This window comes from Protomyctophum bolini, assembly GCF_963924005.1.
Source record: "Protomyctophum bolini genome assembly, chromosome: 2".
In the NCBI taxonomy this organism is placed as follows: Eukaryota; Metazoa; Chordata; class Actinopteri; order Myctophiformes; family Myctophidae; genus Protomyctophum; species Protomyctophum bolini.
This window is the reverse complement of record NC_137863.1, coordinates 50,725,584-50,741,730: the sequence shown is the minus strand read 5'-3', so window position 1 is coordinate 50,741,730 and position 16,147 is coordinate 50,725,584. Positions and strand designations below refer to the sequence as shown.

The 16,147-nt window shown below is 44.7% G+C and overlaps 1 pseudogene across 1 annotated transcript in view; it reads left to right on the top strand.

Moving 5' to 3' along the window:
• Nucleotides 1–16,147, top strand: part of LOC308334511 (cadherin-22-like) — a 94,438-nt pseudogene that overhangs the window by 22,458 nt on the left and 55,833 nt on the right. Inside the window, exon 3 of the transcript in view lies at nt 12,223–12,466. The product of the transcript in view is annotated as a cadherin-22-like (transcript). The remainder of the gene's footprint in view (nt 1–12,222; nt 12,467–16,147) is intronic.

Below are 16,147 nucleotides of genomic sequence, written 5' to 3'. Positions count from 1 at the left end.
CCACATGGTAAAACGCACCTTCAAAATCCAGCCCCTAGTGTTTTGTCTCATATCTCATATCACTTTGGACATTGTGGGCTGTATTTTGCGTGTCTTAAGTACCAGGTCTTATTCCCTAACTTGAGTAAACTAAAGACCTGGAGGCGTGATCAATGCCATTTGGCTATTCTGAGTGGCCAAAGAGCATTGATCAGGCCTCCAGGTCTTTAGTTTACTCAAGTTATGGAATGAGACCTGTTACTTAAGACACGCAAAATACAGCCCTGTGTGTCCGTTCTGGTGATGTCAGAAGATGGACACGCTTGCTCACAGTCACCGCTACCTCCTCGCACCTCTGATTCACCTCCTGTTTGATGGATACCTGCTGCTCCCATAGATGGCTTTCACCATGTGCATTAGCAGCAGCACCCATTTCCTTAGCAGAAAACTGGCCGCGTCTCCTCCAACCTGCTTAAATAGCATTGTGCAGGTGCACCTGGCTAAAGGGAATGGGAGACACTCCCATGATTAATTTAGAAACTAAACACGACCCCTTTGCACCCAGATTATATATGCCAATTAACTAGCATAACTGGAGTTGGACACGACCATTTGCACTTGCTCCATATGCTTTAGACCTTGTAGTTCACCAGGCAGTTTAACTAGGGCCATGTATTTATAAGATGATTTAAAGGAGACGGCATGCATGCATGGATGGAATTTAGACAAAACAAATCCAGGATAAGTCAGGGATCAAGATGAGGAAAAGAAATAAGCCTTGGGAAATGTATCTCTCCTTCATCTTTAACTTTTTTTCTTTCTTTCTCCCTACTCCCCCCGCCTAGCATTCTTTTTTTCCCCCCTTATTATTTTAAATAGTACACGCTTGTTTCTCCAATTTTTCCCTGTGAGAAGTATTGCATCCGGAGCTCTCTCTCTCAGAGTGAAGGCACAGGATGTTGCAAATTGCTGAAGTCACCATTAGGACAGCCTGTACTAACCATAGGTGAGACATGTGGAGCAGTGGGATCACAGGAGAGGGGAATGTGACAAGGCAGGTGCATCATATCATACAATCAATACATGCTGCCAACCACCTCTATTTATGTGACCAGGAACATCTACCGTTATGCACTCCACAAGGGTGTCGGACATAATAGATTCTGACAAAGGGGTGTGTGTGTGTGTGTGTGTGCGTGTGCGTGCATGTGTGTGTGTGAGAGAGTGAGATACAATCCAATAAAAGACACAAGTCAGTGGCTGATAAAGACTTAGATTTGTGCTCTCTGTAGGAGTCTATGCCTAAATCCTTGTAGAACTCCCCCTACTCCCCTAGGCTTTTATGACATGGCAGGTTTCTCACTCTCTCACCCTCTTCAGCTTGATGTAATCCATCATTCGATGGTGTCCCACTCTGAAAGTAGCTGATGTGCAAGCTCATTGTGACGTATAGATCTATGTTTGATGCGACACCATTTTACGATTCTCTCTGTCTGCCACAAGCCCCCCCCCCCCCCAACCCCCCTCTCTCTCTCTCTCTCTCTCTCTCTCTCTCTCTCTCTCTCTCTCTCTCTCTCTCTCTCTCCCTCTCTCTCTCTCTCTCTCTCTCTTTCTGTGCATTTATGTGGATGTTATAGGAATGAATCACGTTGGAAGTAGTGAAGAAATAACTTTTCATGTGAAAACACCTCAGCTTTTATGTCTTTAGTAAATGATCCATAATGCGTGCGGGGAGCACTCAGTCCTGCAGATTAAGGCGGGAGGAAGCCGGAGAGAAAGTCACCTGCGCAGCCGTTATGCCCCCTCCGTCGGAGCCAGTGTCGCCACCGCGCCAGTCGAGATGGGCACAAATCTCTTTTACGAGGCTGCCTCTTAAATAGCTGTCAGTCTAGTGTCTTCACACGCGGTGCGCTCCTGTGGCTCGCCTATCGGTAATTGAACCGTCTCCCCCAGAGTGCTGAAATGGTGAGGGGAAGCCATTCTAACCGCCTGTGTTGATACCATTAAACAGAACTCATGCATAAATCCAAGTCGGTAGGGGCCGATATAAAGCTATCACTGGCCTCCCTCGAAAGAAAATCTTCCTCACTTTATTTTACAGGAGATGGCCCCCAAAATTAGGTTTTAATTAAAATCCATAATATTTGTTTATTTCCTCCTAATCTAATGCATTGGTATTCCGTGTTTGTCTTAAGGTGTGATCAATTGAAATCATACATTACCCAAACATTGGAAAGAAACCAATACCTTGGAAAGAGCGACCTTATTCCAACTCACTTACAGTAAGCACATGGTTTGTAACCCCTTCAGTGTTATCATTAGTAGCTTATTCACGCCTCAGTCAGGCCTTTTAATGACAGGAATAGATCATTATAACTGGCAGCAAACAACCAACAATAGCAATACTATAACATGGTCTGTAATGAACACATAGCTCTCCCTGTTAGTGAATCCTATTGAAATAGCTAAGCCATATCCACTTCTACATTAAGCCTGTTGGGGCCTAGTGTTGTTTTTTTCAGCATAATTATTTTTGATTTAGTCTAAGTCTTTTGAATAAGACACATTTAGTCTTTAGTCCCATTTAGTCTTCTGAAATTCTTTTTTGTTTAGTCTAGTCTTAGTCGACGAAATATCAAATCATTTTAGTCTTAGTCTTTGTGGTTTAGTCTTAGTCTTTTAGTCTTAGTCTTAGTGATTTTAGTCTTAGTCTTTTAGGCTTAGTCAAATACATTTTAGGTACACATGGCTGCTGTACTTTATACCTCATACTTTAATGCTTAGTATGAGGTATAAAGTACAGCAGCCTTGTGTTCCTAAAATAGAAAGATTGGATATTGGGTAAGACTGACGTTATGTATCTTTCACTGCTTTGTCTCAACCATTACTTTATGGCTCTGGTCTCAGCCACCGCGGTAGATATTTTGACATTCCGTTTTTTTATGTTGCCACTACTGTTGGAGCAGCCATAAACGACACAGGTTCATCCCGATGTCCTGGGCATCTTTGTAATGTTAGTGTTAGTAAAAAGCATGCAGGTAGAAGAGTAACGTTTGAAGCAGACTAACATCAGTCACTTTTCCATTCACTGTAGTAGAAGCTTGGTGTGGTCGTCTCCGCCTACAGGAAATACGTAGGCTGCGACCATGAGACCCGCTACGGAATCGGTCTATAGCTTCATGTCAGGTAGTGGTACTTAGTATTAGTAATTTGAGGAATTGGGGGTGCTCAGGTGGAGCAGTGGGCCCACCAAGCTGAATCAAAACTGACGGGCTGGAGTGGCACCTGTCAGCACTGGCACACATTGGGAGATTAATTGAATTAACATTTAAATGCTATCAACCCATAATCGCCAGTAGGTTACTCATCTACTTGCTCGGCTCTACTGTGGCCTACTGGCTGCATGTGATTAGGAAACACAAAGTGAAATTACTGCTGCCCGAAGCGAAAACATTGTGAAGCTGCACTATACAACAACTTTGCTTATACATGGCTGGTTAAGACTGAGATTAGGGTTAGGTTAGAGTTAGGGTTAGTAATAGTTGGACAACGCGGCAATGGCTGACAACAACAACAATCAACAATGTCTCAACAAAGTACACCTACTGGTTGATAACACACAAATCCGCTAACTGGCAGGAAATTGTGAACTTGACTAAGACGGTGTCGGGTGTCCCAGTGGGGTTTCCACACTGGTATGTGAGCCAGACAGCCAGTAGCCTACACAACAGAGGATAATTGGCATAATGAGCACAAAAGAAATGGGTAGCCTAAAAAATAAATGGCTACTCTCAATTTAATGAAAGAAAAAACTAATTTGAGGAATTGAGAAAAAAAGTTTGTTGAAGAAGAGGCACAGAGGAAAACATGTTTTTTTATTTGCTGCTTTACACCATTACGGCAAACGGCTAAATAATTGCTGCCGCGACTATACTGTGTCATCTCAGAACAATTTACCATGCTCTTTATCTTTATTTACTGTAGAGAGAGAAAAATATGTATTTATTATGAATAATGAGAAATGTTCTTCATTAGCTTTTCCCCTTCGTTTTTCTTCGTTTTTTGCAATACAGTTTGTGTTACATTTGGTCAAGTCAGAAACTTCAATCCCTACTGTAGAGCATTGGATCGCGATCAGATTTTTATGGTTCCTTTATTTTTATTTACATTCCCAAAAAAGCAAAAATATTTCATGAATTAAAAACAAATTCACTTATTTAGTAATTTCATGAATAAATAAAATACCAATCTAAGAAATTCCACAAATTAGAAGACAAAGAAGAAGTGAAAATAAACGATAGCTCATTAATGTGGCACGAAGCGACTTGCTGTGCGCTTGTAGATCTGCTATTTTCACTAGATTGGGTCCCGGGTCTCTTTGCGTCATGGGCTAAAAGGTTTGGGAAGCACTGCTGTAGAGATCCCTCACCAGTATAGGATCTGAGAGCTGCCATCTAGTAACGACTTCTCCTAATTGTAGCCGGCTGAAATTGAGCCTTTGGGGCCACCGTAGACTGGCTGCCCTGCCACTTCCTGGTTTCCAATCAGTGTTACTATTTAAAGGCCTTGTAGTCTACCAAACAATAGTCTGCTTGGTGGTTACATGGCTGTGGGTCCTGAGACCTGAGTCATACACCTATGCTGGTTTAATGCTGTTGTCAGGGTGAGTGACATGATGTATTGTGTGCGTATGTGTATGTGTGTGTATATATATAGCATTTTAATTATTTTTGTTACTGCCCAGGTTTAGGTCACGTTGACGAGGCCATGTAAAGGAGGAATAACATGACAAAACACAGACACTTGAAGGTACACAATTATATATGCAAACAATTTGGTGTTCTGACTGGATGCAGTATTTTGTTGTTGTACTAAATGGTTGTTTGTCTCCATTTCCATAGTAATCGCCACTGCTGTTTTGTTTTAGTTTATTTTTAGTTTGAGTTCATACGTTTTTATTGCTTTTAGTATTTTGAGCCATTTCGTTTGTTTTCGGTTATTGAGCTGTTTCCTTTTGTTAATTTGTTGTTTCCCCCCCCCCCCATGGTGGCGAGTGTTTCATGTGGACGCCGAGGAGAGCCGAGTGGCGGTTTGGCTGACTGGCCGTAGGGGTTGCTATACCACTGGGATCTCACGTTAGCCCACGATTAAGGTTTGGCTGTGCACCTCTTTTCACGGTGTCGCTCCTGTTGTTTCCATGTATGCTGTGTGCTGTGCTTTGCTGTGCCTGTGCGTGTGATTTGTTATTTTAGCTTCTTAGTCGTCTTATTGGTTAGTGTGTTTTTCTAGTTGGTTGGCTCACCCTTATAGCCTTTTAACTATTTTGCCTATTGGCCCCACTGGCTCCGTAACCTCGCCTCCCCCTTTTATCAATAGTGTTGTACCTGCTTTTAAGAGATTGTTTGCCTTATATATATATATATATATGATATTAAACGTTTTGTATACGCCTTATATATATATATGATAGATGTTTTGTATTCATACTCTTAACTGATTAATACATTTCCGTTCTGTGGAACAAAGTCTCAAGTCATTATAACAAACTTGCATTTGTGGGGAACCCAGTTTACTGGTCTGTTTAATTCCTTGAATTATCTCAAGGTGGCCTAGTCATACAAAAGTAAATCCTTTGATACACTTGGTTACATAATGAAACAGAAGCCAACCAGAGCGACCCAGGCAGCAAACTCCCTGCTTCCCTTCCCTATAAACACAATAAAGTAGCATTTGCATTTATATAGTTCCTCCTTGGACCCAGCTAGGACCCAGAAACAGCTGAGTGTCGAGCTGATTGTTATACCTGGGGAAAATTAAGATAAGAGAATAATCCCAAGGATGGAAATGTCTTTGCTGGACGCACAGAGACAACCAGGTAGACATAATTACCAAAGGCAGGGGTTCTGTCTGTCGCCAGTAATGAAACGGCCTTGTCTCTATATGGCTTTCTGTTTTCAATATGAGAAACACTGTATCATTGATCCTCCTCCAACCGTGCAGTATATCGCGTGCGTGATTTTCTAAGGTTTCAGGCAGATATGGGCCAATTGCATATTCTGGCAAAAATAATGACTGCATTATGTTACTGTACTGTTTGAGCATGCATTAAGAACCACACACACACACATACTGCTTTAGGTACAGTACAGCAGGAGATGAAATGCACAGCTACACGACTAAGCGCTAAACGACTGCTGTGGCTGATTATCATAGCCTCGCACGTGTACATGTGTACACACTGGCATGAGCATATGTTGCACTAGCTGTGTTTGCATGCAAGCATTCCAGCTTCCAGCAAAAACAGAAGGAATGCAATGTTGGCGACAGGCAGCTTGATAGTGATCTGGGCTGCCCGTGGTAATGGCCCCGTGGCTTTTATGATAATCCACTGTTCCGTCTTATACGTGTCTCCTCTCCACCTTGGGAGCGCCAATTGATGACAGGAAACAAACAGCGCTCTGACACCTCCCGCTAATTAGCATCCTTAGCATACGGCCATTATGTGGCTGGACCGTAGCATGACAGGGCTTCTTAGAGAGGCTACAGCTGTGACCTTTGGTGGACAACACCAGCTGTCAGTAACCTATGGACCTTGCCAGGGGAATGGAGACAGACTCCTCGTCCTTGAGGAGTCATGGCTGCCTATGCCAGGATTCTCTGTGCCTTTTCTTTTCTTGTTTTTTTTGTCCTTCCGCCCTTTTAATGTAAGGTGTTTTTGAGTGGTGCAACCACTCCTACAACCAGCTAGCAATGTCCATGTACCTGTTTGTTTGTGTACGTCAATGAGCACCAGTGGTGTGCGCATGCGTGCACCACTGCGCACGCAGCACAGAAACAGATGTTGTTGCTACATAAATAGCGTCAATGCTAGCGAGCTAAAATATAGCCATCCTTGCTCTAGAAAGCACCAATGTTTCCATCTAGACCACCGGATTATCAGCAAAGACCTCCGAAAATCGCGCTAATTGACCAAACCATGGAGAGCTCCGTAGATTAGGAGTTATTCAGCTTTTAGTCTGCCTGTATAATGGGAGGTGGACGGCAGCGCGCATGCGCGATCCATAATAAAGCTAATCTAACGGAGCAGAGAGAGAGAGAGAGAAAGAGAGAGAGGGGAGTTGCACCACTCGGTTCACACAGGTGTGATTTTATTTATAGGGAGGGAAACAGCTCAGCCACTAAAAGGCTATAGTCAGTGGTTGGTTCTTTTCCCAAAGCAGTTAGAGGAAGCTGTTGCCCATTAAGCTTTACAGGCTTTATCTGAGCTTTAACTAAAGCGTGTGACTAAATGTAAATATGTGCTTGTTTGTTGGCTGCCAGAGGCTTGTGCGCATGTGTGCACACAGCTGACGAATAATATAGAACAGTAAGTGGTTAAGAAATGACTTTAAAGAATATTGTTGCTGTGCAAATGCTGATTTTAAAGGTTCTTATGGAAATTACCGCCATATTAGTGTTAGCAGCAATCTGCGATAATTGCTCTCTCTCTCTCTCTCTCTCTCTCTCTGTCTGTCTCTCTCTGCCTGTCTCTCTCTCTCTCTCTCTCTCTCTCTAGTATAATAACTCCTACAGTAGGCATGTAGACACTCATAGGCACACGCAGCAAATAACACAGACATTGGGAAACCCAGAGGTCCCCAAACACCTGCTTTGCTGTTGTACATAAACTATCCTCTCTCTCTCGCCCTGACTCTTTAAGATGTCATTGTCTGTCTGTGGCTTCCCAGGTGGCCTGGCGCTGAACTTCTCTTCATCTGAGCCTGTGTGTGTTCTCATTATCTCTCTCTCTCTCTCTCTCTCTCTCTCTCTCTCTCTGAATAGGAACATCCGTGATTAAGGTCATAGCGTCAGATGCAGATGACCCGACGCGGCGACGTATGGCAGCAGTGCCAGGGTGGTGTACAGTGTTCTGGATGGGGAGAAGTTCTTCTCTGTGGAGAAACACACTGGTAAGCTGCTTGATTCTCCATGTACATTAACCTCTCTCTCTCTCTCTCTCTCTCTCTCTCTCTCTTCCTGTTCAGGTTCATGCTCTGGTCGGGAGCAGATGACGCGAGGTTAGACATAGGCGGCCGGGGACAACAGTTAGGCAGAGCTAGTTGCAGAAATTATCATTACACAGTCACGGATACAGCCTCCCCATTTATTCACAGGCATACAAATTAACCAACTTGCTCGAGGTGATTTTTGCACTATATAGCCGTAAGCATTAATTACTTGTGCAATGTTAGTTTCTTTTACTATGTGCCCATAAGGCATGTTGGGACAGTTAAATCCCCAGAGGGTTATACGTTGAATATCCCCCAAGATGCAGATAGTGTCGCTGTAGAGACGTGCGTCCCCCAGTCAGCAGATATGGCTGAATTCCCTGCTGGTATTCCCGCGGATGGCGGGGATAAGGCCTGAGCCGCGATCTCTCAGGCATAGCCCAGCGTTGGCGTTGCCTGCAAATGGCCCCGCGGGAGAAGCGCTAAACTTTTAATGATCCCTCTTTTTTTGGTCCCTGCCGCTTTGATTCGGTCGGCCCCGGTGCCGGGATGATAAATGGCTCTGCCTCGGCGGGGCTAGCCGGGAGACCAAGCTCCTCGTCTCACGACCTGCCGGTGCCCCTCTACCCCTCACCATTAATCCAGTCCCAGCCAGGCCCCCCTCCACACACGCGCTCACACATAAGGCAAGGCATTTTTATTTATATAGCACCTTTCATACAAAAGGAAATTCAAAGTGCTTTACGGAATAAAAACAAATAGAGAGTGCAACAGTGCACTTTACAATGAATACAGATTATAATAGATACAATTACAATATGATGAAGGAGCATATCAATTGGAACAAATACTCCCACCTTTGATACAAAAAACACAGCTCATGTAAAGCCCAGGCAAGACCTAGCTGTTGTTAGACATCATTGGGATAGGCAATGTTAAATGAATATGTTTTTAAATTGGACTTCCTAATGCAACCTGGAATATTATTCCAAGTGTGGGGTGCATAATAGTAAAATGCTGCTTCACCGGGTGAACTATTAGTAAATAGTAGGCCAGCCCACAATATGTAATATTGATAATATAGATTGTTTTCCTGATCTGTCCTATGCTTCATGTAGTGCGGTACTGCAGTGCTGTACCCGACAACTGAAATTCCCCTGTGGGACCAAAAAAGATCAAAATATAATATAATATCTAATCCGAGGGTCGTTGAAATTAAAAAGGTTAAGAATCACTGTCTCTGTAAAGACATCTCTCACATGTTTGATTGTTATGACAGTATATCGAGGCGTCTTTCTTTGTTTCTTTCTCGGTAAAGAAAATTCTCCCAGGGATTGTTTTGTTATGATGGTATTGTGTATGAAGGCAATTCCACTCACCAGATCATGTGTTTTTTTTTCCAGAGACAGTATAATTAATTGAACAAAAGCAAAACACTTCCACTTCATGGTCGGCTGTGCATTCACAGACCAAGTTCTGTTGAGGAAGACTTCATGGTCGGCTGTGCATTCACAGACCAAGTTCTGTTGAGGAAGAAATAGAGCTATCGTCATTTACATTTTCATGCTCACTTTTTTTCCCTTTCCTATGTAGGCTAGCTTTTTTCGAGTTCCTTAATAGCTAGGGTTTTGGCGTTTTTGACATCCACACTGGCTTCCCCTGTGCCGTGTACGTTAATTTGCAGTCAGCATGGGAGACATATAATGAATATAAATCCTGTAACGGAATTTTACATTCAAATGTATTGAATAAAATTCAATGCAGGGAGTTAAGGTTGAGTTGGGGGGGGGGGGTGCATCATAAATGCATCCCTTCTGGCTTCCTGTGGATGAAAGAGGACCATGTCATTTGCCTCCCTCCTTAGCTCCGCTGCTGCATGTACTTTTGGCTACTCGCATACAAACATGGCCCGGAGCTACTTGGGAGCCAAATGTGACTAGAATCACTGAGTTGTGTTTTCAACACAATGTGAACCTCTGGGAGGGAGAGGAGCACAAGCCCAGGAAATGCAACAATAGATTTTGACATGTAAAATCCCAGGAAACGGTAAGAATAGAAATTACCACACAGTGAAGCGGCTAGCTTCTGTTGTGCCACCGCTGTAGGGCTGGCGGTGGCAGTGTGTATGATTGCATTACTATTCCTACATGGAATGCAGTAATATTATCATGCCATGTATCTACAGTAACCCTGTTGTCCCTATTTCAGTATTTTCCAGGCATAAGTTCACGTTTATTTTCTTGTCTTTTTCAATTAAACAAAATTATTTTCATAGCCTACTCTTTGAATGGTCTTTCACTTGAAACATTCCACATACATTATGCTTTTTTCATCCGGTTCCAATTACCTAAACGGCAATCCTGGGCACGACTCTCTCTTTGCCAACCTGGGGAGAGCCCCGAACTGAGCTCATGCTTCCTTCAATGCACGAGGGGTGATTAGGCCGCTTTTCATTACCTGACAAGGGGGAGTTTCCATGGTAGGACATAACTCGTGGAAGGAACATGTTATCACAACCAGTTATTTTCCTCCATCAGGTGCCTCAGCTGACTATATATTGTTTTTATGTATTTTATATATATTTTTATCCCACGATTTTGCAACCCATGTTGCGGACTGACCTTATGCTTCCTTCTATGCATGAGGAGTCCAAGCTGCTTCTTTTCACCTGACAGGGGGAGTTTCCCTGGCCGGACGTAGCGCGTGGAAGGAACACGTTATTCCGACCAGTTCCTTTCCCCTCCATCACGCGCCCCGGCTGGGGGGAGGTAGCTATAGAAACCAGAATTACTGCATGTTTTTGTGAGGGTACCCACCCTAGGGGACACAGGGAGAACATGCAAACTCCACACAGAAAGGCCCTTTCGCCAACCCCGCCTCGGGTATTGGCACTGATGACGCAGAGGAGAGAACACGCCCCCCAGCGCCCACAGCGTCCCCAGCGGGAATCGAACGCAGGACCTTTGAGCTGTGACAGCACTACCGACTGTGCCACCGTGCCCCCTTGTATAGGTTATATTGTATTCACATACTATTGGACAAAATAACATTTTATTCACAACAGAAGATTAGAGGTTACAATAGAGCTTCTATGTCTTAATGCCCTGATGTTTTATATAAAGCACTTTGAATTGTCTTGTTGCTGCAATGCGCTGCTATAGAAACCTGCCTTGTCTGTCCATGCCTACAGAAATTAAAGTTGACATTACTTTTTTGATATAGACATCTACAGTACAAGCTCACAATGCATATATACATTGTGATGTCTTGTGAGCTTATACATGTTGCTGTTTGTCAATCAACCATATATACAGAGCTTACCGGTATTATGCCATCATACTGTCACACTAAAATGCAAAACTAAAAACATGGAGCTGAAATTCCCCCCATTCTTCTCCTGTGCCTTAGTCACAATGTCAGCAATGACATCCCCAGCTGCCTGCGATTGGACAGGGCAACCTGACCTGAGTGCTGCTACTGTAGTTAGTCCACATAGTGGGTCAGTCACAGCGACCAATACACTGCAGTCATCTTTTCACAAATATCCAATTTCTGGAAGCATGCAGAGGATTGGATTGTTCTTTCTTTTCAAATTCTGCAGAACTCTTTTCTCTCTTTGAAGTGTAAGACCGGTGTGGCTTAACGCAGTAGAGAGCCTGTTTTCAACTCAGCACAGAGCCTGTTGAAATGCAACTACTGAATGTGCTCCCTGGGCAGATTAAGGGAAGCCATTGTGATTGTTTTGTCTACCGACTCCACTGCTTGCACTGTAGAGGTGCATCCTGACACAGGCTTTGCTTTCACCGTAGAGCAGTTGTCATGGAGCTTAATTCTCGCAGAGGCAGGCCTTCATTCCGTTGCCTATATATTATTCATTTAAATACAGCCCAGTCCTATAATGGTATAAGCACTGGGGGGGAAGGGAGGGAGGCGCATCGCTCTGAGCTCACTCGGGGGGTGATGGTGCGATGCCGGTTGATACATGCTCCGTCACCGCAATGACTGCAGGCTCTACGTTTTAATTAAGCTTGCCGCCTAAGCCTCCTCCGCTCCTGTATCCTCCTCCTCAACGGTAGCTTTGGGCTCCACCTCCTCCACGGTAGCTTTGGGCTCCATCTCCTCCTCCACGGTAGCTTTGGGCTCCACCTCCTCCTCCACGGTAGCTTTGGGCTCCATCTCCTCCTCCACGGTAGCGCTTTGGGCTCCACCTCCTCCTCCACGGTAGCTTTGGGCTCCATCTCCTCCTCCACGGTAGCGCTTTGGGCTCCATCTCCTCCTCCACGGTAGCTTTGGGCTCCACCTCCACCTCCTCCACGGTAGCTTTGGGCTCCATCTCCTCCTCCACGGTAGCTTTGGGCTCCACCTCCTCCTCCACGGTAGCTTTGGGCTCCACCTCCACCTCCTCCACGGTAGCTTTGGGCTCCATCTCCTCCTCCACGGTAGCTTTGGGCTCCACCTCCTCCTCCACGGTAGCTTTGGGCTCCATCTCCTCCTCCACGGTAGCGCTTTGGGCTCCACCTCCTCCTCCACGGTAGCTTTGGGCTCCATCTCCTCCTCCACGGTAGCGATTTGGGCTCCACCTCCTACACGGTAGCTTTGGGCTCCACCTCCTCCTCCACCTCTTCCCCCCCTTTTTCCACCACCTCCTACTCCTCCTCCTCCTCCTCCACGTCCGAAACGGACCTGCCCAGCTTCGTACACACGGATCCTCTTGCCATCCACTTTCTTTTTGTCCATTTGCATCGCACACTCGGCTTCTCTTGGGTTTACGAACTTCACAAAGCCGTAGAAACGAGACGACGTGCTCTTGTTTGTGATGACATAAGCGTCGCGAATGGTTCCGTATTCTTCGAAGGCCTTCGCCAACGACACATCTGTTGTCTTGGAGCTCAGCCCTCCGATTAACAGATTGCCCTTGTTGTCGCCTTCTGCACCACTGAATACGTTGATGTCCTTGTCGTCGTCGTACACCTCGCTTGGTATATGTTTGTCCATCTGTTCAAATGCAGACTTCTTCTCAAAGGGATCCACACTGATCCCCCTGTCAGTGACACCCGGAATTTTTTTTCCAGCCATGGCTTTCATCGCATGCTGGTGTGGTAAGGTGGTATTGCTTAAGGTAGCCAACTACGCCACCTGGGGAATTGCGCCCCAGGAGATATTTACTAAATGCAATACTGGACACCCGGAGCACGTAATGACTCCCAAACACAGGTTCAATATACAGTATAATTAGGCAAGGCAGAAACGTGTGTAACCAATATACAAAAGGCTTTATTAAAATACTTAGTTTCAACAATATAAAAGTTATAAAAACAGTCAATCAAGTAGGTATTTCATGTAGCAAGAATACAGTTCAATAAATAAGGTCTAAAGTGCTATACGGGTTATAAAGTGCTAGAGCATGGATATATATTATATATATGTGTAGCACCCCAACAGCCTGGCTAACTGGGGTGTGTTTGAGTTCGTAATAATGGACCCAGACAACGTGTTAAACCAAAAGGGAAAAAAGCACTTTAATTGTTTTTTGTCTTTTTTAGTTTTTATATCTATGAAGAAATCCCTTTTTTTTAAAGTGAAAGTGTTTTTTACTAAAGTAACAAAAATCGTAAACAAAATAAATAAAGAAAAGAAAAGACAGATCGTTATAAAATATTAGACAAGGCTTATTGACCTTCTAAACTAATACAATACACAATACTCAAACTATTAACAACTATCAAATATAGCTGGTATACTATACAAAATGAAATAATATCTAACCCAATTCCTTTCAATTGTTTGCAAACCTAAACTGTTCCCTATCTCTCTCCCTGACTATGAAACCCAAAGGTGTTTGTAAAATGACCTTCTACCCATGAACTTAAACCATAACACTGAACCTTAGATTGAATGGGACGTTACGTGTAAGACAGACTGTGGGCCCACACACACACGCACGCACGCATTCACACACACACACACACACACACACACTACGTTGCAGGCCTGTGCGTCGTCACTCCCGCGATGCGATGATTCTGGTCCCCGCAGCAGCTCCAAACTGACACAGTTCAACTCACAGTTTGTTGTAGACTCAGTACTGGCAATGCACACGTTTCAAACGGCAACACAAGCTGGGCTCCCGGGACGGAACAGTCCTCTCCAAGCCGACGTCTCGACAATCGCGACTAGTTGTTCTCCGTCCAGTAGACTCCACGCTCGTAATAACAAACGCTGAACTCTCTCGTCCACAACGTTTGCGCACCGTAAACGTCTCTTACACTACACGCACATGATGTCCAACAGTAAACATATCCTGGAGTTTGACAGAAAACGTCGGTAACAAACTATTTAAATGTTTTGTACAGTTCTTAAATCTTTCTCTCTCCAAAAACGTCTCTCCTCGTTTCTCCTCCTTTTCCTTCTCCTCTCCACTTCCTCCTTCCTCTCTCTCGCCTCCTCCTCCCTCAAACCCACAGCCAATTGCCGTCGGTGGTACTCACTAAAACCTTTATTGTCCAATCTTGAACACCCACACATACCCACATTCACACAACATAAAACCACACTCCGTAGTCTTTGCTTAATTCTTATTAAAGGATTCAGTTTAACCCCTTGTTTCCCACCCGGGCTACATATGCAATACACAAATACATATAGAATCCGTATGCACTTCAGTTGAAGGTCGGATGCAGGATAATAATGACAGTACTCTCGCTCTGGCCTATAGTGGGCCTAGTTGTATCCAGTTTAGGTGTAATATATATAATACAGCACTAAGTATCTATATATATATACACAAGCAAGGATAGAGAGGAATATGTTATAATACAGGAGGAATATAGATGACGCCCCACGCCCGCTATGGGCTACAATCAACAGGGCACCGTGCGCCTTCTCAAACACTGCGGTCCGAGTGTGGGTGGAATGGTTAGGTACAGTAAAGCAGCAGGTGTGGTGCCAGCCCTGAAAGCACAACGGCTGTATTAAAATACTACTCTTATACTACTAGTCACTGAGGCAGGAACAGCGAGACACACAAACTCACCCGCGTTAATGAGACCAACGTGCGCCGGCGTTGTACTCACTGCAGCGGTAGCCAGGTAATAGTATAACTGTAAACAACAAAAGTCCATGTTTATACTCCCATGGCATCACAGACACCAAATTAATATAAATACTGCGGAGAGGGAGGAACACCAACCTAGGTAGCGTGGTGTTGCTTCACAACACACCAAACAGGACCCAGGAAGGGGTGAGTAGCTCCGAGGCTAAAACATAACAAGCGCTCACAGTCAAGTTCACTGTCAGCCATTAAGTGCAGGCGATCGTAACAGCAACGTATAGAAACATACCTGCACTGAAGTGCGGACCAACACGCTGTCACCCGAGGGACAGCTTTGTGGAGGATGATCGCCTCAATGCAGGAGGAATAACTCCTGGCCGTGGTACGTGTGGCAGTGCACACACCAGCAGTGTGGCAGAGAGAGACTGACAGCTGACAAACACGGCCGACACGTCACCTTATAAAGCCAGCTGGGACACTAATCAAGCCCTAATCAGTGGGCGGAGGACGGGCCGTGACGGCGTGGGAACGCTCACGCCCATCCTGCCACACTGGCAAGCATTTTGGTCTGTGACCTCCACAAATCCGTAGAGCTCATGACGTCCCGATGAGTTGAAAAAGACATCACAATTGATGACATTGTAATCCTGGAATGCATCCGACAGTCCCTGTTGGTCCACTTTTTTTTGGTCAGGTTTCCGATAAACAGCGTGTTCGACTTGTTTACGTCTCTTGGGAGACCATATCCCAAGAGACGTCCAAGTACATTTTTAACCTGTTATTTAGTGTTCTATTTTACAAGGCTATAATGTTTACTATTATTTTAAGTGCTATTATAAGTGCTTGTAACAGAATTATAATTAGATTGGATCCATCGGAACAAATGAGCATTGCGCCTGTCGCAGACATGCGCGGAGATAGTTAATTCAGGAAACCTCAGTGCGGTCGCTGCCGGCCGTTATTGGGCCGCTTCAGCATCACGCTCTCATTCACATGATTCACTCAGCCAATCACACACTCACTCCATCTTCATACCGGCTACAGTGGCGTGCACAGACACTTTGAGGGGCAGGTGCTCAAGTGAAACAAAAGGGCACCTTATCTGGCGCGTGGAACCACCAGCTGCAAC